This window comes from Sciurus vulgaris, assembly GCF_902686455.1.
Source record: "Sciurus vulgaris genome assembly, chromosome: 3".
Taxonomy (NCBI): domain Eukaryota; kingdom Metazoa; phylum Chordata; class Mammalia; order Rodentia; family Sciuridae; genus Sciurus; species Sciurus vulgaris.
In genome coordinates, this window is record NC_136463.1 from 113,701,479 (window position 1) to 113,722,419 (window position 20,941).

A 20,941-nucleotide genomic window follows, 5' to 3' on the forward strand; every position below is an offset into this window, starting at 1 on the left:
CTTATCTGGGGTTTTACTTTCTGTGGATTCAGTTACTTATCATCAATCACATCTAAAATTTTAGTGTTTGTCTTAATTTCTTTCATGAGGGACAGACCACGTTATATAACTAATTATAATATTGTTTTATTATACAATTGTTTTATTATGGGTGTTAATCTCTTATTGTGCCTACTTTATCAATTAAACTTTATTGTAGGTATGTAAGTATAGGAAAAAGCTGTGTTATGTATACTTCAGTACTCTCTGAGGTCTCGGGCATCCACTGGGGGTCTTGGAACATGTCCTCAGTGGATAAGGGGGACTGCCATATGGTATAATCACATGTATGTTTTTTTTGGTCACAGTATGTCTTATATATCTATTTGACACATGTACTCCATGCCAGGTTCTTAGCTAGGTCATTTAAAAGGATGTATGTACATAAAAAAAGTTGGAAAGGTCTTTGTTGTGTGGGATTTTCTCTTATAAAAACTACCCTATGTCATTTCATTATTTGTATATTTTACAATCCACATTTTCTTTATTGGTGCATTATAGTTGTACATATTGGTGGAATTTATTACACAATATAACAATGTAGTACAACCAGTATCATTCCTGAATATTCCCCTTTCTCCTCCTCTCCTCCTTCCCTCTGATCCCTTTCCTTTACTCTGCTGATATCCCTTCTATTTTCATGAGACATCACCCTCCCCTGCCACCTTTCCTCCCTGTCTCCTTTTTCCTTTGAAGCTTCCACATATGAAGAAAAACATAATGACTCTTGACCTTCTGAGTTTGGTTATTTTGCTTAACATAATGTTCTCAAGTTCCATCCATTTTCCTGCAAATGACATAAGTTCATTTTTCTTTATGGCTAAAAAACTCCATTGTACATATGTGTGTGTGTGTGTATATATATCTGTGTGTGTATATGTATATATATGCCACCTTTCTGTATCCATCATTCATTGATGGACACCTAGGCTAGATTCATAGTTTGGCTATTGTGAATTGTGTTGCTATAAACATGGGTGTGCATGTATCATGTATATGATGACTTTAACATTTTTTTCTTTTTGATGCTGGAGATTGAACTTGGGCCTCATGCTTTATAGGCAAGCACTCTCTCTGAGCTATGTCCCCAGCCCTAATGCTTTATTCTTTAGGATAAAAATACTGTGTAGTGGTATAAACTATTCATATGGTGGTTCTATTCATAGTTTTTGAGTAAACTCCATACTGATTCCATATGTGGTTGTATTGATATAATCCATATTTTAAAAAACACAAAGTATATCCCTCAATTTTAAAAAATAAACACAGGAATATTCCCTTTCTCTTCTTTTCAAGTTTCAACTCTTAATTTTCTCATTAAAATTTTTATGTGAATTTCCAAAGCCCTCTTTTGGTTTGTCTGAAGAGAAGACAGTACTGTTCGTCCTGAATTGCTTCACCCCATACACAGATAGTATGTGAGTGCCCACCGTGTGAATGACTGCTGAGCTTCCTCAGTGTGTGTGTGACAGTGCAGGAAGGGAAAGTGGCCTCCCTATACCCTCCTAGTTTCTTTGACTGGGCTAGGAATTAAATTAACACGAAAGAGATTAGTAGGGGAAACCATATTTAATCACGCATGAATGGGAGTCCCATAAAATATGAAACTCAAACAAGAGTCAGATCATTGAAGACGGATGGTAAGAAGAAAGTAAAGGGAGGAAATACATGGTGAATAGAGATCATCTTGTTATGCAGATAAAGTCCCTGAGGTAATAAAAGTTGTCTGGAGCAGCCTTCTTTCATGATACAGATACTTCACTAATTATATTTCTTTATAGATGCACAGTCTTTTACAAAAGGACAACTTCTCAGAATGACCAGCTCAGAATACGGCCAAGAAGTATGTTTTGGAGTAGCTTGTTCTGGTCTCCTGTAGTCATATTTTGAGTCCCACAACAGTTTCACTCTGTCATTTAAAGAGTATATAAATATTTAAACCACTTTAATATGAAAAACTTTGGAGTGGTTGGGGAAGAGTATCTCTAGTACACTCTAATGTCTAATTTTAACTTTCCAGAGGAATTTCTAACTCTGGACAGAAAGAGATTATAAACTATCAGTAGGCTCTAACCTTTTTTATTTCGTTTGTTTATAGATCACAAAATAGAATTGTTTGCAGTTAACTGTAGAAGCAGAATGTCTTTTGAGGGGAATGGGGAGAGGTGGAAAAAGGGGAGAAGGGAAGTGGAAAGTAAAGGAGGGATGCAAGTTAGAATACAAACTGGGACAGTCCTCAATGAGAAGGAAACAAATCAGTTTAGAAGTCTGTTTCAATTCCAGGGCTTCATATTTTTAAAAAGTGAAATTGTACTTTAAATTTGTAATTTTCTTAAATTTAACTTTATAATCAAGTCAATTTGTTTTTGGATGTTTTGATATTTTGCTAACTTGTAAGTGGTTATCTTTACTGCGTTGGGACTTGAGACTATGCTTCAGATTTTAAAGTTGAAATTCTGGGCATCATGCATCAATTATTTTGAAAAGTAATTCCTATTTAGGAGGGAATCAGTGAGATTTCTGTTTTTAATCTGTGGTATCTGAGGTATGTTTAAACCTGCTTTTGAGTTTGTTAAAACACGCGAAGGCACTGTTAGTGGAAAGGTGACAGCCTTGCTGCTGGACAGAGTGGGTGTGAGCTTAAATTTTGCCATTTCCAAACTGGCTGTGAGGATTGAGGGCGTGGCACGTGTGAAGTAGTGGTCTCCTCTTGGTTTTCAGCACATCCTGGTTCTTCCCAAGCCCTGACCGTAGCGGTGAGGACTTCCTAGGTATGTGCCAGGTGGTTTGTACAGCTCTCTCTGTACTCACACCATGTGTGATCTGTGTGAGCTGGTTGTGGGGGTGGCTGGCTAGCGGACCTGATGTTGTGTATTGAAAATTACTACGCACGGAGAGCTTTACGACGTAATGGATGGTTACTGTGTGCTTGTGTTAGTCTGTATTGCAGAGCACTTTTTGTATGGGTGGAGTGTGAATTCCAATGAAAATGCAGACCTGGGCTCCCGATATCAGCCTCTTGAGTGTTATCAAGTCTGCTGGAGGCTAAGCAGATCCCCCAGGTAATCCTCCCATTCCCACAGCACATTTTCAGAGGGTGGATTGTGAAGGAGGGTGGGAGGGATGCGTAGAAACTTTAAAACCGAGGCTCCTTGTCCACTCAGGGCTTTAACAGCTTCTGTTTTCATAGAGTTGGATAAAGAGAACTCTTCCAGGTAGAGGAGCATTCTTATTAATACCTGTCTCCATTTACTTTTCTCCCTCCCCCTACCCCATGTGAGTCTTTCCTATCCTTTTAAAACCCACATTTCTTAGGACACCTTCCCAGGCAGCTCCCCAGTTTCACCCTCTTCCTTCTGCCTGTTTGAAACAAGTTAGCACTGCCCTGTCCCTCCTGCCTTTGGGAGGGTCCTGGGGTGACAGCTGACCTGAGGGCTTGCATCCACAGCCTTTTGCCCTCTGGTCTGAACCTCTACTGGTTGCTGTGCAGAGTTGCTGAACCAGTTTTCCTTTTTGACAGGACTGACATACTGTGTCTTATAAGAACCTCAGTAAGGTTTACCACTCAGCAGTCCTCTCTTGTGTTAAATTTTAATTAAAAGGGAGGGAAAAAAAAAGGAACTTAAAAATAACTTGGTATATAGGTCCTTCTTTCAGTGTTTTTCTTTTCACAGACACATTAAATAACATGCATACTTTTGTTAGAGCTTGATATTTTGCACACATAATGTGTATTTTCTCATACAAATATGTATTCTTCAAATAATTTCTAATGATTGTGTGTAATTCATTTTCCGCTTGTTAAATATAATTTTTCAGTTATTTACTTGTTTCCTGATTTTAAATGATACTGCAAAGAACATTGTCCTTCCAGTTTTAGTGAACAACTTCCATCAATTGAGCAGCATTAACTTAATATAGTGGTTTTTTTTCAAATAAATTTGTAGGATCTGTTTATCTTATTAGTATTCTAGCAATCACTGTGGCCTAGGACCCAGCTAAATGTCATGGGGTACATTCAGACACAAGTATTATGTACTAAGCATAAAGCAGAATTTGTATACAATAGGAAGTGGTATAGGATATATAAATAAATGTTTAGATAAGTTAGACACTAAAGAACATCAGTGTATTCAAATTAAAAAGATACCAGACAATAACTCTTTGTTCCTCTGTGTGAAAGAGAAGAGAAAGAGAGAGAGAGAGAGAGAGAGAGAGAGAGAGAGAGAGAGAGAGAGAGAGACAGTGTGTGTGTGTGTGTGTGTTTTGAGATGCAGAGTGTGACAAAAGAATTTACCTATAACTGTAGGACATAGCCCTGAAGAAAGTCAGACCACCAAGTATGGACCTTGTTAACTTTGGAAAATGATGTTTTGATTAAGTCTAGTGATAACGAACTATACAGTATACACCATGGACTGTAGTTGGTAAAGTTTCTCATGAGGCATGTGTTAGCTCTGAAACTGCTCTATGTGTAAACAGGGGTGAAACAAATAGTTAAGATAATGAAAGGGAAGTTATAATAAGCAAAGGAAAAGATTGGAAGGAACCATTTGATACAGAATTAGGAGTCAGCAAAATCAGTAGGAACTTAGGTTTAGCTTAATAATGATGCAGAAATAAATATAGATAAGTGCCTATGTGGGTTGGATATACACAGGTGTTTCCTAAATCTGTCCACTGAGAAGGCTTAGTAGAAGTAGTAACAAGTAATAACAAGCCCTCCCACATTTGGTTCCTGACTATCATTCTCCAATAACAGTACCCAAGACTCGTTGGAGAAATGGGTAATTATAGATCTGGAGCATCTCACAATGCCAGAAAACAAGGAAGTGCTCAAAAAACAAAGGATGTGGGCATGTCAAAAGGATATAGGAGCTAACCTCAAGGAACTCATAAAAGCCAAAGCTGGACTAATTTGAGAAACAAAATAGTCTTGTACTGCATTGTAATCCATAGTATAATTTATAATGTGTACATTTATACTAGGAGAAGAGACTTGGAGTTTCAGATAATTTGTGTAGGTACTTTCCCTTCCCTCCTTGAGTGTGGGCTCAATTTCCTGACTCACTTCTAAGGGAAAGAGAATGGAAAGGGAGGAAAGAGTAAATTTATTGTAGAGAAACCTGATAAACACTACCTTAATCAAGCTATTAGTTACCCTGACCAGTGGCATATTGTGCAGGTAGGACATGCTCCTAGCATGATGTCAGAAGAGCGCTTTACCTCTGTGGTCTCCCTCTAGGCCTGTAACCCCACCCTTAACATTAGAAAAAACCCCAGACAAGTCCCCATGTGTCCCCAACTGAGGGACGTTCTACAAGATATCAGACCAGCACTCCTCAAGACTGTTGAGGTCATGAAAAACGAGGGAAGATCAATTAACTATAACAGGCTGGAGGAGAAGGAAGTATGATAATTAATTACAAAGTGTGATGCTGGATTTGGTTCCTGGAACAGAGACACACACATGAAATCTGGGGTTCAGTTTCTTTTTCTTTTTCTTTTCTTTTATTTATTTATTTGTGGTGCTGAGAATCAAACCCAGGGCCTCACACATGCCAGGCAAGTGCTCTACCACTCAGCCACAACTCCAGCCCAGTTTCTTTTTTTAAAAGGCACCAAAAATATTGCCACCCAGCAATATTTTATTACAAAAACATTCAAACATAAAAGTTCAAAGAAACGGACAGTGAACTTTCATGTACCCATCATATAGATTCTACCTTTAAGATTTTGCCATCTTTGCTTTATTTCATGTCTACCCATCAGCCCATCTTACTTTAAACATAGTGTCAAGGTAAGTTGCACACATCCGTCCATGGATCTCCCCCCAACAACAAGAGACAAAACCTGTTTTAAAAGTTATTTCTACATTCTCTTCAGGGTGGTTGTCCAGCACCTACCAGGTGTTTCACCTGGTTTGTGTTTGTGCCTCCTTCAGTGTCAGGATGGTGAACAGTTGGAAAGATGTAGGTCATATAGGCACCTTCCAAGGTCATTGCAGATGTGTGGGCAGGTGAGCATGCTTGACAGACATGGATTATATGTGTGAGTATTGGGGTATTGTGGGGTCTTTGAGCATCCAGGAACTAATAGCTATTTTCCTGGAATGTGGGCAGCAATGATGGTGCAGTGGGGGTTGGGAAGACTGGTCTGGGACAGTGCTGAACTGTTAATGCTGATTTTGGAATGGGTAGTACTTGAGCATTTATCTGGAGGAAGCCTAAGGCCTACATCATTCTTTCCTTGCCTAGGGTCCCTTGAGAAAATAGGTAGAATGCCAAGGAAAGGACTTTAGTTCCGGAAGGGGTATGAGGACTGATCAGTACATCCATCAGGGGAGCGTGTAATTATGCAGAAAGGGCAGCAGTCACTCCCTGAAGGCCACAGAGCTGGGGCCGTGCCCAGAGGAGGACCTTCCAGCTGCTAACAGTAGCACTATTCAGTTTGGGTGCATAATGATTTTAAAACTAATCAGGAACCAAAGCCTGAGGCTGGACAAACACAAATATCTTGTTGATGGAGCAAACATCTCGATTTTGTCAGATAGGAAGTTGCTGAGGAAGGTCAGAGTGATGTAATGGTGTGCACTAAGCTTTCATCCTTAAGCAGATGGGCCCCTGAGGAACCATCTGCAGCTCTCTGGGCCCTTGGAAATCACTTCCTATAAATTTAGTTGTCTAAGTTAGTATGGAGAAATTAGTGTGTTAGCTATACCAGAAGTAAAACTAGACAAAGGAGGGAAATTTCCACTGGAGTTACCCACTTCCTCTTCTTCCCTTGCCTTATAAATAGATCTGAGATTTATTATTTTGGTCAGCTTTCTTCCTTAGCACGTGAATATTGTTGCCTCCCCCAAATAGCCATCCAAAGTAAACGTCTCTTTCTCCTCTTAGGCTTGGATAACTGCATTTATTGCTACTTTAGCCAGTGTTAGCTGGGTTTTTTTTATAAACCATCTTGCTATTTTGGGTTTTCTGTTTTTGTTGAGGAGGAAGTAGTGTTTTGTTTGCTTTTTTCTTTCATCAAAGGAATAGTTGTTCTGGAAAAGCAAGGGCAGGTGATGTTTCTCAGTCTTCCTCTTCAGAGGAAGAAAATATATGACATTATGTGTAAGTGGTGGATTATGGATCTTAGTTGATTTGTTTTTTGGCGGGGGGTATTGGTTATTGAACCTGGGGGCACTGTTTTAATCAACTTTTTTTGTGACTGTGACCAAAAAAGACCCGATAAGAATAATTTTAGAAGAAGAAACATTTCTTTGGGGGCTCATAGTTTCAGAAGTCTTAGTCCATAGAAGTCTGGCTCCATTTCTCAGGCAAACCCTCTCTGACTGCCCAACAGCATACCCCCAACAACCCACCTCTTCCAGCCACACCCTACCTGCCTATGTTACCGCTCAATTAATCCTCATAAGTGGATTAAGATGCTGATTAGGTTAAGGCTTTTATAACCCAATTGTTTCACCTCCAAACTTCTTTGTATTGTCTCACTTACGAGTTTTGGAGGATACCCAGTATTGAAACCATAACAGGCGATTTACCACTAAGCTACATCTGGCCCTTTGTGTTTTTTTATTATGAGACAGGATCTCATTTAAGTTGCCCAGGTTGGTCTCCAACTTGTGATCCTCCTGCCTCAGGCTTCCAAGTAACTAGGATTATAGAAGGTGCCCATGCAAACAGCTTAAATGACATTTTTAATAACACTTTTTTTTTTTTTTTGTGGTGGTGGTACTAGGGATTGAACCCAGTGAACTTTACCACTGAGTTATGTCCTCAGTCCTTTTTATTTTTTATTGTGAGATAGGGTTTTGCTAAGTTACTGAGACTGGTCTCAAATTTGTGATTCTCCTGCCTCAGCCTCCACGACTAACCCAATAAAACATATTAATGAAAACATTTCAGAGCAGAAATCAGGATCCACTGTAACTCATGATTTTATTTATTCAACAGTTATTGGTATACCAGTATGCACAGTGAGGATTTTCAGGAAATCGGTAGCTTCTGTTCTCAGGCAGGGAGCTGCAGTCAGTGAAAAGAGAGAAGTGAGTTTATGGAGGCCATGTGGAAGGCTTTGAGAGGCAAGAGAGTCTGGCTTCCAGGAGGAGGTGATTTTTGAACTGCTCTTCAGGGGTGTGGCCAGGTGCAGTAGGGATTAACTGAAGCTTGTCGTGTCTGCCTCAGAAAGTGTGACTGGAAGCAGGAGTGCAGTAGGGAAAGTCCCTTGGAGTAGTGAAAAGAAAAGCCAGGGGAGGAGCCTGTGGGTGAGTAGGTGAGGAGCAGGGTAGGAAGCTGGGGTGCTGGTGTACGAAGCTTATTGCCTTGGTCTTCTGTGTGAAGTGGAAAAGAAGGGCACTTGCTAGAGCAGAATTGAGAAGGATAAAAGCTTAAAACAGTTGTTGAGGGGAATGGAAGGGGATTTTTATTGGACTGTTGAGGGTCTTTCTGGTCTAAGAATTCTAGTGCAGTGGTATCTGTCTGTGTGGTGATGTGATAGTCTCTCTATGCTCTTTGGGTTTGGGGTGTCAATGAGAAGAAACTAAATCCTGGTGCTGATATCCATGGTGTGGCCACAGAAGAGGGCTGCAGAACATCAAGGATGCTGGCAAGGGTGGGGGTGAGTCAGATGATTAGCAGTGGGGGCCACAAGGTCCCACATGCTCAAGGGCCACCAAAAAGTATAAGGTGAGGCTCTGGGAATGACAGGTTATATTCAAGAGCACTCAGTTTGGAGCCAGGGCACCAGTAGTGATAAATCTGCCCCTCACTCATTGACCCTGTGCTCTTCTGCTCTAAGTGCCATAAACTGTCCACTCGACCCCACAAATAGATACTGACATTATCCCCACATGCCCACTTATAGGTGAGACAACCTGAGCCCAGAAAGGGGAAGAAATTGTTTCAGGTCACACAGCTAATAAAAGATAGAGTTGGGATCTAATCCAGGTCATTCTCTGTGCTCTTGTTCCTTTAGGAGCTGACTACTGGGCAAAAACACCTATCAGGAGAAACAGTAGAAGAGAACCTTGTGAACTAAGGACTGCTCATTTATTCCCGGTGAATGAGAAGTTACCAAAAATAGGTAGGTGTTAGCGAAGAGCTGGGCTAGAGGGTGGTATGATTGTGAACAGTGAGAGCCCCAAGGAGGCTCTTTTTTACCTAAGAAGAAAAATAGGCAGGAGCATACCCTCTCTGACTGCCCAGAGCTGCACTTGAACTAGCTCTTCCAGATGGAGAGTGTTAAAAACAGAGAGGAGGGAGCTGGTGTTCAGCAGGTGCAGAGTTTCAGTGGGGAAAGGTGAACGTGGTCTGTGGGTTGGTGGTGATGGTTGCAGGACAGTGTGAATGTCTTTGTGCCTCAGAACTAGACACATACCCAAATCATGGTTAAAACAATAAATTATGTTAGGTTCGTTTTACCTCTATAAAAAAAATAAGAGGCGGAGGAGGGGGGGAATGATAATCACTACCATTTACAAAATCTATTCCTGGTACAAATAGGCACTTATTAAATATTTGAATGTATGCTAGGGCTTTTACTAAGTGCTTTATGTGTATTTTCATTTAATCCTTACTCTCAGAGATGAGGTAAACCCGGCTGTACCTATGAGGAATCTCAGGTGTAGAGAGATCAGGCAAGTTACCCAAGGTCAGACATCTGGGAAAAGGTGGAGGCTGGGTTGTCCCAGATCCTCTTGACTCCAGAGCCCCTATCTGTGTTCCCTAAGGACTTGAACAACAGAAAAAAGGTTCTAGAGGCTCTGGAGGAGGGGGAAGAGGAAGAAGAAAGTTGTTGCTAGAGGAAGGACCTGGAATAGGTAAATGCTGGATGAGGAGACGAGGGTTGGGGTTGGAAGTCCTATGGAAGGGACTGTCCTCCAGTGTTGGGTCTGGGCATGTGCTGTGATGGAACTGGCGGTGAGTCCACAGGGGACTGGAGGTTACAGGGAAGCATGGGGGCCCAGTGTTGGGGCATCTGGGATGTACAGTGGGAGGGGTTGCAGGTGTGGACTATGTGGAGACAGCAGCCCATTCGCCCTTTCTTCTCTTTCCTGAGCATCCCTCCTTCCTGCCCATCAGCTCTGAAGTCAGCAACCTGATAGTGAATTGAAGTGCATCCATATGGGGAGGAGAAGGCAGTGGGACTACTGAATATTTTCTAATGCTGAGAGAAAATACCCCAGGCCAACCACCTGGCTTTGTAGACCATCAGCAAACTGCAGACATTTTGCCACAGATTTTCTTTCTTTTTAGCAGGATGATTTGAAATACAGATATTAGGAATTGGATTGTTCCTGGTCCTCGTGAAGATTTTTGAGGTTGTGACCTAAAACTCCTAAGGCACGTCCAGTCTGTCATGGTGGCCTGTGGTATTTCTTTCCCTGCTGGTGGAGATGTGGGCCTGTCTCAGATATTTGGGTTTGCTGAGGTGTTTGTGAGGTGACCTAAACTGTTTATAAGGGAAGTGCTCTCTTGAGAGTTTCTGTTATCATTCTACTTCTTGTGTTTACTTTGGATTCAGCAGGATTATTTTATTCTCTTGCTCGTGGTTTTAGATTCTGTGCTGAAAGGCAGGCATGAGCCTTCTGACCCTGCTTTTCTGTGGTGACCATGGAGAGTGAGGTCTGTGATTATATAATTTTGAATAAGTAAAAAGATGTCTCATGGCAGGTCCTGGAAGGGCCACCTGGAAACAGCATCATTAGGGATTAAGTTGCACTGCAGTTGAATTTTGCAGCTGTCAAATGTGCCACAGTCATCTGCTGTAACCTCCAGGTGTAAAGAGACCTGCACCAGCATCATGGAAAAGTGCTGGGAGCATCCAGAGCCAGGTGGGATGCTACCATCCAAAGTCCTCTGCAGAACCTTTTTCCTGGCTGTGCTCTTCTACCCTCAGCAGCCAGCCAGAGTCTAGAACTTTACAGCAGGGGGAGGGAGAGGGTGTTTGCTGTGCCACATTCTCACCAGTCCTTTCACTGCTTTCCTGTCCTTCTTACCAGCTAAGGGACACTTACGGGTGAGGTGAAATTTGCCTTTAAAATGGGACTGAGATAATGATAGCTAAACTGGCTTTGGTTTTGGGAAATAATAATGACTAACATTGTAATAACTGGCTGTCTTCTGTGACTTCATGGAATTGCCTACCAGGCTGCTTAAATAAGGGATTTTTGTCTTCTCCTCTATATCCCTCTGCAAAAAATGATGCCTCCCACATAAGTAGGCACTCCGGTGAATGGACTTACTATAGATAAGGATCCCAAGGCACAGAGAGGTACTATTGCTGTCCAAGGCCACACAGTTAACTGGATGCTTGAGAGCAGATAGATTAAGAAAGTGGAAGTCACAGAGAATAAGCGTTTGCCTTCCTGACCTTTTAATAGTATTGACCACAATTTTAGAGGAGTCTCAGTTTTACAAAGGGGAAATTTTCCATCTATGAATAATATTTTTTAATTTTATTAAAAAATACATAATTTTATATTTAAAAATACAGTGTTATAAGGATTAAGTCAGAAAGAACTTAGAATGATGTCTATATCTTATAAGTGCTGTGTATATTTGAAAATCTGTGTCATTTAATTTTTGAAGGGTATTTGCTTACTTTAATTTTGAAGCAAAGACAGAAATGTTTTTTTAACTCTGGAGATGTTTTTAAGGGTAGCTCTTAGTATACAACCACAAAAATGGGAAGTTATACTCCATGTGTGTATAATATATCAAAATACATTCCACTATCATGTATAACTAAAAAGAATAAAAATAAAATTAAAAAAAGTATAGACTTGAATAAAAAATATAATTTAGCATATGCCAGGAAAGCTAAGATTGAGGTCTGACTTTGGAATAAGAATATTGTTACCATCTAAACACTATGTGAAACAAAACAGCTATGACCCAAACAACTAGAATACAGCATTTTAGATGGAATTGTCTATGGAGCACTAAGAAAATTAGGAAAAGTGTTAGCTTTCTCTTGCTATTTTGGTTGCCTGAACTGACCTCAAACTCCTGGGCTTAAGCGATTTTCCTGCCTCAGCTTCCTGAGTAGCTGGGGCTATGGGTGTGGGCCACCATGACTGGCTAGCCCAGTAGTCTTTAAACTTAAAAAAAAAAAAAAAAAAATTTTTTTTTTTTCAGTCCTAGGGATTGAACCCAGGATCTCACACATGCTAGGGAAGTGCTCTAACACTAAGCTATTGCCCTAGACCTCCTTTAAACATTTTTGACATTGCAATTTTATCAGTAAAATACTTTTGCTCACACCTGCAACATGTGTATATTTATAAATGCTAATCACGCACTTGTTTAGTAATAAGCAGTTTGCATTGTAAGATACACAAAAATAGAAATGAAAGAATAAGACAAGTAAATATGATCAGAAATTTTCACATTTCCTCATCCTTGGAAATCACCTCCCTCCCTCTACTTTGGAGACATCTGGTTTAGAAAGACAGTAATCTAGAGCAGAAAGCACACAGCATTTTTAAAAGGAGGGTTTGCTAGCTCTTGGAATGGTATGTGGATGAGAAATTGACAGGAGGTAAACTGTCAGGCAGATGAGTGTAGGATGATTGGGGAGTAAACCAGAAAGCTCTCCCTGGCCATCTGTCTAAAAGTGCTGGTGAGGTGTCACGAATCAAACTCCAGAGGATTAGCGTGTCCCCATTAGGACTGTCAGATCACTTCCTCATAACTGATATGCTGGACACTGTGGTAGAGGGGAAAGTATAGTTCATACATATATGCAGAAATGCTTTTAAATTTGAAAGTTATTTCAGTTATTTGAAAGGAATAGATTCAAGCGGGAGTGGTAAGAAAGCCAAGTTAACTGTTTGAAAGTGAGGCAAGTAGAAAGAAGATGAAATTTGTGACTAAGCCTTGGGGAGTTGTGAGTGGACAGAGCATGTGACGAGGGACTGGGCGGAGGCTGGCTGAGAACTCTGGAAAGGCAGGAGTCGGGTGCTTGTTCTCTTTATTGTGGAAAATTTGCTGGTAGATTAGTCTATGTTTCCCCCACAGCTAATTTATTCTAAGATTGTCAAATCCATTACCTGTTTCTGGCTTCAAAAGAATCGCATGAAGGGAGACTATCAAAATAAACCACGCTCTGCTCCCTTGGGGAAAGTCCTATAGCAGAACTCCAGGGCAGAATCCATCAGCCTTGCCACATCAGTAACCACCTCTGGGCAAGTAGTAATCAGTGGAAATTTATTTGGGATGATGACTGGTATAGGCTGATTGTTCATATTTTGCTATCGATCTTCTGGACTGGGTTTAACTACTGAAATAAGTTGACATTTTCAGAAAGATTTAGAAATCAAATTATTGCTGAAGAACCAAAAGAAGGCTGGAGAAATGAATGATAGATTGACCACTTTCATTTTCACTTAAAAAAGTGTTTAAAACAGTATTCTTAGACCTGAAAAGAAGGTGGAATTGACAGCATTTCAAAACTGGTAAGATTTTGTGGACTATTCACAAATAAAAGATGTAAGTGTTGTTGGAGTATTTTTAGCAGAAGTATTTTGCAATCAAGAAAAGAGCCTCTTCTGGAAATAGGTAGACCAGAAATTAAAGAACCTAAGGAAATATTAATCATGGACCATTGGTGGATACCTTCTAGTACTTCAGGAACTTCTTAAACAATTGTTATATAGAGACCTAGTCTTTGGCAATATTCAGCTCTAGAGAAATTTTCTTTAGTGATAGTTATATTATCATTCAGAGAGCATTGGTAGTAAATATTCCTATCCTTAATTTCACATAAAAATTTTACATAAAATTGTAACTTAACTGATTACTTGTGCTGAGATGGGGGGCAAACTGAGAAACTATGAAATAGTAGTTGGCAAATCTTAGAAGTGACCAAGATAGAAAATGATAAAATAAAGATGTAGGGATGTTGAGTGTCCTTGAGAAAAATGGCCTCATTGACAATGATCAGGGACCAGCGCTGCTGATCCCAGAGCCACTGCTCATGGGAGAGTTGCCTTTCTGATCCATTGAGTGGGAGGCCCTGGGAGTGCCCAGTGGGGTCCTGGTCTCACCATTGTCTGTACAGTAAAAAGGATTTAATACCAGCAGTGACTCTAGTTGACAGATTATAATCTTCCAAATCCTATTTCAAGGATGTGGGAAAGAGACAAGATTCAGAACTACATGCTTGTAGAAATGAATGAAGAGCTTTAAATTTTTTTCTGAGTGACATTTGGGAGATACTTTTCACATTGGATCTCAAATACCTCACTAAAAATGAAAGAAAGGCTTACTGGAATAATCTCTGAAAGCTCCTTCTGGTTCTGAATGAACATGCCCATTCTGAACAGATGAGGATGGGCGGGGACTTTTATTTAACACTGCCCTGCTATGTACATTGCAGGTGCTTTATGTGCAATAGTCCCTCTAATCCTTCCTTGTATCATTTGTTCTAAAATCACACATAGTAGGTAGGAATATCACTATTCCCATTTTGCAAGTGAGGGTGAGCAACAGTACACTTAACTGCTGCTACATAAGTGGCTGAGTGGAGTACCTTGGGAAATGGTCCTAATAAAAGCAACAGTGATTCCCCAAGTTTTGAATGGAATGAAATAAGTCAGTGTTTTGGGAATTCGTTTTGTTTTCTCTATTTCATTTTCTCACAGATGAACTTAGAAACAAAATAAACTTACTAAAGATAGCAAGATCTCAAATTCTGTGTCTTGAAAATGAAACATTCTTTTTTTTTTTTTTTTTTGATTATTGGGATTTAAGGTGGAGACAATGAATGCTACTTCAGTTTTCTGAGTTTTGAACCAGTTCTGAGAGGTAAGTGGAAAGAAGACATAAATAATTCAAATTGCACTTTTTTTTTTTAACTAATAGAACTAAAATTGGAGAATATGACTTAAATATTTGTAAAAATGATTTCAATATGTGTTGTCTTAGTTTTCTGTTAAAATAACAAAATGCCCAAGACCAGTTAACTTAAAATGAAAAGAAGTTTATTTGGCTTATGGTTCTGGAGGTTGGTAAGTGAAGAACATGGTGCCAGCATCTGCTTGGCACCTAATGAGAGCTTTTTTTGCTGCTTCATTACATGGCAGAGGGCATCACATGGGGAGAGAGAGCAAGCATGCCAACTCCAGCATGTCTTCCTCTTTGTATAAAGCCTCTAATACTGTCTTGGGGCTCTACCCCCATGACCTCATCTAACCAGTTACTTCCTGAAGATCTCTCTTCCAGATTGCATTAACAGGGGAATTTGGGGATTCACTTTCCAAGGTGTTAACTTTTGCAGGACACATTCAAACTACAGCATGGGCCAACAGTGGCTTCCTAATACAGACTTGCCTGCCTGCTTGCTGGCAGTGTTGTGCTGTCTGGGCTTCCTTCTCTGGAGGCCATTCACAGATAGTCAGAGGTTTACCAGGACTTCAGCTTGCGCTTCCAGAGCGAACTTGGCACCCAAAAAGGAGGGAAGGCCTGGGGCCCCCACCTGCAGTTTCTGTTTCTAAGCTTTGTGGATTTAGTCACTAGGATATCAAGGAAGGGAGGAAGGGGAGAATGAGAGGCCAGGAGAGGCCCAGAAAGTGAGCTCAGAGTGGTGATATCCTCATAAGAGGAACAGGAACCAGGCAGACCCCGGGCCCCATATTAAATGCTCTTCTGTTTCCCAAAGCCCACATCATTCTGGATAAAGTGTTTTCTTTTCCCTGAGATACCAGCTTTTGTAGAAGCTAGGATTGGTTAAAAAAAAAAAAAAAAAAAAAAAAAACCACTAAACCCCCTAACCTTATTGTTGCCAGGGCCAATGCTGCTGTGGTTTCTATTTTAATAGAATATTCTGGCATATCTTACTCAGTGTTCTAAGAAAGTCACTGTATGTGATTGTGCTAGTAGCAATGTCTTTCTGAACCTGAATTGAAACATATGCTTTTGGAACCTTAGAATACCTTGATATTTACAGTGTTTTGGGGAGATGGTGAATAGATGGAAGACTTCATGTAAACAAAAGCTGTCCATTACCACTATGGCAGAAGTCTCTGCCATGCAAGAGGTCCAGTTTTAAAGTTTCTTCCCGTCACACGCTAGTTTTTCCTCATAGGAATGGCAGATATTCAAACTGAAATTTTTTTGTGGGCAACTGGCCTGTCAATTTCTGAAGCAACATTTTTATTCAACAACAAGTAAAGCAAATTTGCCCAGCTAAATTATTCATAAGAATTACAGAACTTGTCACTTAGAATGGATGTTCATATATTCAGGTCATTTAGGAGGCGGTGGTTAAAAATAAAATGACCTAAATATATAGCTCTAGTTTTTTTTTTTTTTTAAAGGGAAGTTTAAGCTTTTAATTTTTGTTTGACATTGGTCCTAATTCCGTTTCTATGGGGAATGTAAGTAGCTACTCTGTCAGTGTTCCAAATAAAGACAAATTCTTCTCTTCTTAGTGGATTTTTCATCATATTTGTAGCTCTGCTTTTTAGCCAGGTTATATAAATTTTATTTCTTTTTTGACATGTGAGAGGTATCTATGTGAATGATAGAGAAACTGGAAAAAGTTGTGACCTAATAACTCTTCAAGAATAATTAAAGATAGGACTGGGGTTGTGGCTCAGTGGTAGAGTGCTTGCCTAGCACATGTGAGGCACCTGGGTTCTATCCTCAGCACCACATAAAAATAAATAAGTAAAATAAAAGATATTGTGTTCATCTACAACTAAAAAAGATATTAAAAAAAAGAATAATTGAAGATAGTTGGTTAATTGTTCTCATCACTCCTTTTATAGTTTAAAGGAAGGGGCAATTGAAATATGATCTTGTCCCAGTCTGTTTTTGGGCAGTAACTGGAGCATAAAATGTTGAAAATCAATTATGTATTTAGGAAGAGAAACAGGCTGACATATTGAAGGCATATTGTGTTCTTTTTGGTGGACAAAGCAGAGTAGTTACATCATATTCCTCTAGTGAACTTGTGTCCTGAGAGTGTGACAGAGAATAACACATTCGATGGACCCAAACTTCACAGAACTTAAGACTATTTATCACATACTAATCATTGGTCTTGGAAAAAAGTTTGGTCTTAAATTGGCTCAGCTTTTTTGTTGTTATTGTTGACCGATAAGCAAAGAATTTGGTATTTTTATCTTATACATATTTGTACATGATTTATTGTAGTGCACTGTATGTTTCCCATGCTAGTTAGGTGGTAAGGTCTTTGCAGGAGAGGGAAGCAAGAGTTTGAGATTTCTCCTGGGACCCCCCTGTGCCTGAAATGGTGCTGACTGGCTCCATAGCTGATTGTGGATTTGTGGAATGTTTTCATGGATTTGTCTTATATCCACTTGATAGGAGAGGTACCTATGCACTGGGTTGTGTTGTCTCTGAGGCCACCATAATTGATAAGCAACTGTACTAGTTCATTTGGACTTCTGTACAAAGTATCATAAACTGAATGCCTTAATAACAGAAAGTTACTGCCATGCATCCTGGCACACACCTGTAATCCAGTGAAGTGAGAGGCTGAGGTAGGAGGATTGCATGTTCAAGGCCAGCCTCAGCAACCTATTGAGACCCTGTCTCAAAATAAAAAATAAAAAGGGCTGGGGATGTAGCTCCATGGTAGAGTGTCCCTGGGCTCAATCCCCAGTATCAAAACAAAGACAGCAAAACACACAACAGAAAGTTATTGTCTCTGAGCTATGGACAGTAAAAATCTGGGGTCAAAGTGTGGACAGGGATGGTCCTTCCCTGTAACAGAGAGATCTGGGGGTCACCGTCTCTGTCTTCTTATTCAGTGCTTTTCCAGCTTTGTTTTATAAATATCTGATACATATTGGTTGTTTGGTTATATGCAACTTGGACAGGAAACCCAAATCTTCTTGTCCAGAAATTTCCTTCTCCACTCCTTAGCTTTCTGCTGGACTGGTTTATACATGGGAGCTTCTTAGATGGCAGCAGTTTTGCTTGAGGCTTTTTCTCAGTGAATTTTAAAAACATTTATCTTTTCCCTGTTTGATCCTTAGAGTATAAAAATACTTGTCATTTGATGTTCACATTGGTTTTTAAGAGGATAAATTGTGCGCTTTGCCTATGATCTTTTCCCTTTTAGTCTTTTTGGAACACTTTTTTGTGTTCTCACAGGGGAAAATGATCAGTGTTTGAGGGTTTATTATATAGGACATACAGCCACATGGGGACTTGGTGTCTTAACTGTCAGGCTGCACTGGAAATCGAGGTGCCAGGTTGGTACTTGGTATGTAATATTGAGAATTTGAAAGATATTGTACCTATCATTTCAAATTTGCACTTTTATTTTAAAGACTCTTTAATGCCAAAAAACACTGGTGCCAAAAAGGCATTATAGTTTAGGAAATTTCCAAGTTTAGGGAAATTTTTTCTTGGAGCTAGATGCAGTCTGCCTGTCTCAAGGTTTTAAACTCATAAGGGATAGCCCTCCCTGTCAGTGTTAGGAAACAGATATTTGTAGTGAATCCAAGCTGGAAGATTGTGAATACATACTGGGTATATTTATTTTGTGTGTGTTTCTTAGATTAACTGTAGTTCACAAAGGAATTTTAAGTTTACTTTTATTTCACATGCCTCTGTGTATGTGTGTGTGTGTGTGTGTGTGTGAGAGAGAGAGAGAGAGAGAGAGAGAGAGAGAGAGAGAGAGAGAGAGAGAGAGAGAGAGAGAGAGATATTAATGCCTTAGAAGGTGGTAGCATGTGGAAATGTAAAAATAAAGATCCTGATTGGAACAGTTTAGGGCATTCTCTTGTGTATGTTGATTTGCAACCGGGTTATCTTAGTTTTTATGTGCATTTTGAATACTATTATAGAACAATTGTGGATCAGAATCTCTCATCAGGGTTGCCCAGCATCCCACAGTTCAAAGGCAACCAGTTAAGTGGTACTTGGCAAGAAGCCTCCATTTTGTTTATTTGTTGAGAGACGAGAGAGAACGAGAAGCCTGTGTGGACATTTTGTAATGAAGGAAGAATGGCCCAACTCCTGTGGACAGGTATTAAAAGTTGATCTCGCCAGCTGCATACTCTATTTGCTACAGATTCATTCCCATGAGACCTCTAGATCCCAAAGAAGGCCACTGTTGTGAAGCACAGCTGTTAAAATACTTAATACTGTTTTCTTCGAACTGTTACGGGATGTACAGTATGTGGCCTTTGAGGACATGGATTTATGGTGATTTAGAGTAACTTTAGGATCATTAACATTTTACTTTTGGCGAATAGCTAAAAGTAGGCTAGAGTAATTCCTTTTTTAAAAATTGTGCTAAGATTATAATAATACAAATTTGCATTTTAATCCTTTTATAGTGTGTCATTGAGTGACGTCAATTACCGGTTCACATCACCCATCTCCAGAATTTTTGTCATCCTTCCCAAGAGAAATTTCTATACTCATTAAATATAGGCTCCCCATTCCCTGTCCTTCCAGCCCAGCTACCCTCTGTCAGTATGATATTCTGATTCCAGATGCCTCCTACAGTGGAATTCTGTATTTGTCCCTTTGTGTCTGGCATGCTCTAGTTATCCTTAAGTGTTATTTGTCCTAGCTTTTGACCATATGCCATTTTTCATTTTGATCATAAATAATTGCAGATAACTGTAGAATATTAAAGCTCTGGGACAGGAAAACCTGAAACTTCTTATGCCTTCAGGTGTCCCAGAAGGTAGGAACATCTAATATTATAGAGTAGTTACTGTGTATCAGGCTCAGCTCCAAGCCTTACAGGTAATAACACATTTACACCAACCCCTGTGAGGCAGATGCTATTAATAGTACCTCAGCTTTGCAGTTGGGAAACTGAGGCTCAGGGAGATGACTTACTTGCTTAAGATAACTAGTATTTGTTAGAGCGGAGATTCCAGCATGGTCGCTGACTCCAGAGCCCACCACTGCTGAGAGCTCCTTGGTTATGTATAGGTGCAGGGACTGGGCAAGGGAAACAGTCGCCCAGCTGGCCAGGCAGTGAGCTAAGGGTGAATGGCAGCCATCCTCAACCTGGTATTGGAGTTAAGGTAGTGGTGGAAATAGAGATTCTGCTCAAATATGCAGGGCATTGCTGAGTGGGAATGCAGGATGACATTGCTAGCACTTCCATGTTTTCAAGAAAAGCTGGAAGTCCTTATTCATGAATAACCCCCGGATTTCTAAGTGTGGGCAACCTAATTCAGTTAAATAAAGCAAGACCCGAGGTGGGGTCTTGCTGATCTTTGCTTCCCCAGCTGCAACTTTGATATCACAATTTCCAGTAAATGTGTGCTGAGCGATGAGGCTTTACAGCACTCAAGGTTTCTTCCCGAGTGCCACCAAGAGTTCACTGAAAGTCTAATTTAAAACAAAACAAAGCCAGTTGATTTTGAGAGTCTCATATCCTTTCATGTAGAGCTTCATAATTTATTGTTTCATTTTGGGCTCCTTTGATTTAACAATGCTGATTAAAATAGGGCTTTAAAGTGGTTTTTTTTTTTTTTTCCCTTTAGAAAATGTCTCACCAGAGAAATTTGGATATAAGCTGTGTGTAACACATGCAGACCTAAACCTCCCTGTTTTATAATACCAGCTGCCAGCATTTATGACATGCTTACTATATCCTACCCACTGTGTTAAGGGTTTTACATGCCTTATTTCTTTTACTGTGGAGTCAATCAATCACAAATTTGTATTGAATTTTAGAAGTGGAAGGAGTTGAACTTGTCTAATTCAATTTACTGACTTACCATGTGAAGTCGATCAGGGCCAACCAATTTAAGAGAATAGTCCAAGGTCATATGCCTGTTGTATGGTATATCCAGAACCCTTTAGACATATTCATCTTTCATTTTTCATGGTCTGTGGTCCAATTGTATATTTGTATGTACATTTATTATTATTATTATTATTATTATTAT

The 20,941-nt window shown here is 39.9% G+C and overlaps 1 protein-coding gene across 1 annotated transcript in view; it reads left to right on the forward strand.

Annotated features, from left to right (window-relative positions):
• Positions 1-20,941, forward strand: part of TANC1 (tetratricopeptide repeat, ankyrin repeat and coiled-coil containing 1) — a 226,962-nt gene that overhangs the window by 22,841 nt on the left and 183,180 nt on the right. Inside the window, 1 exon segment of the mRNA XM_079131851.1 lies at positions 9,019-9,126. The gene's annotated coding sequence lies outside the window, so the exon portion shown is untranslated.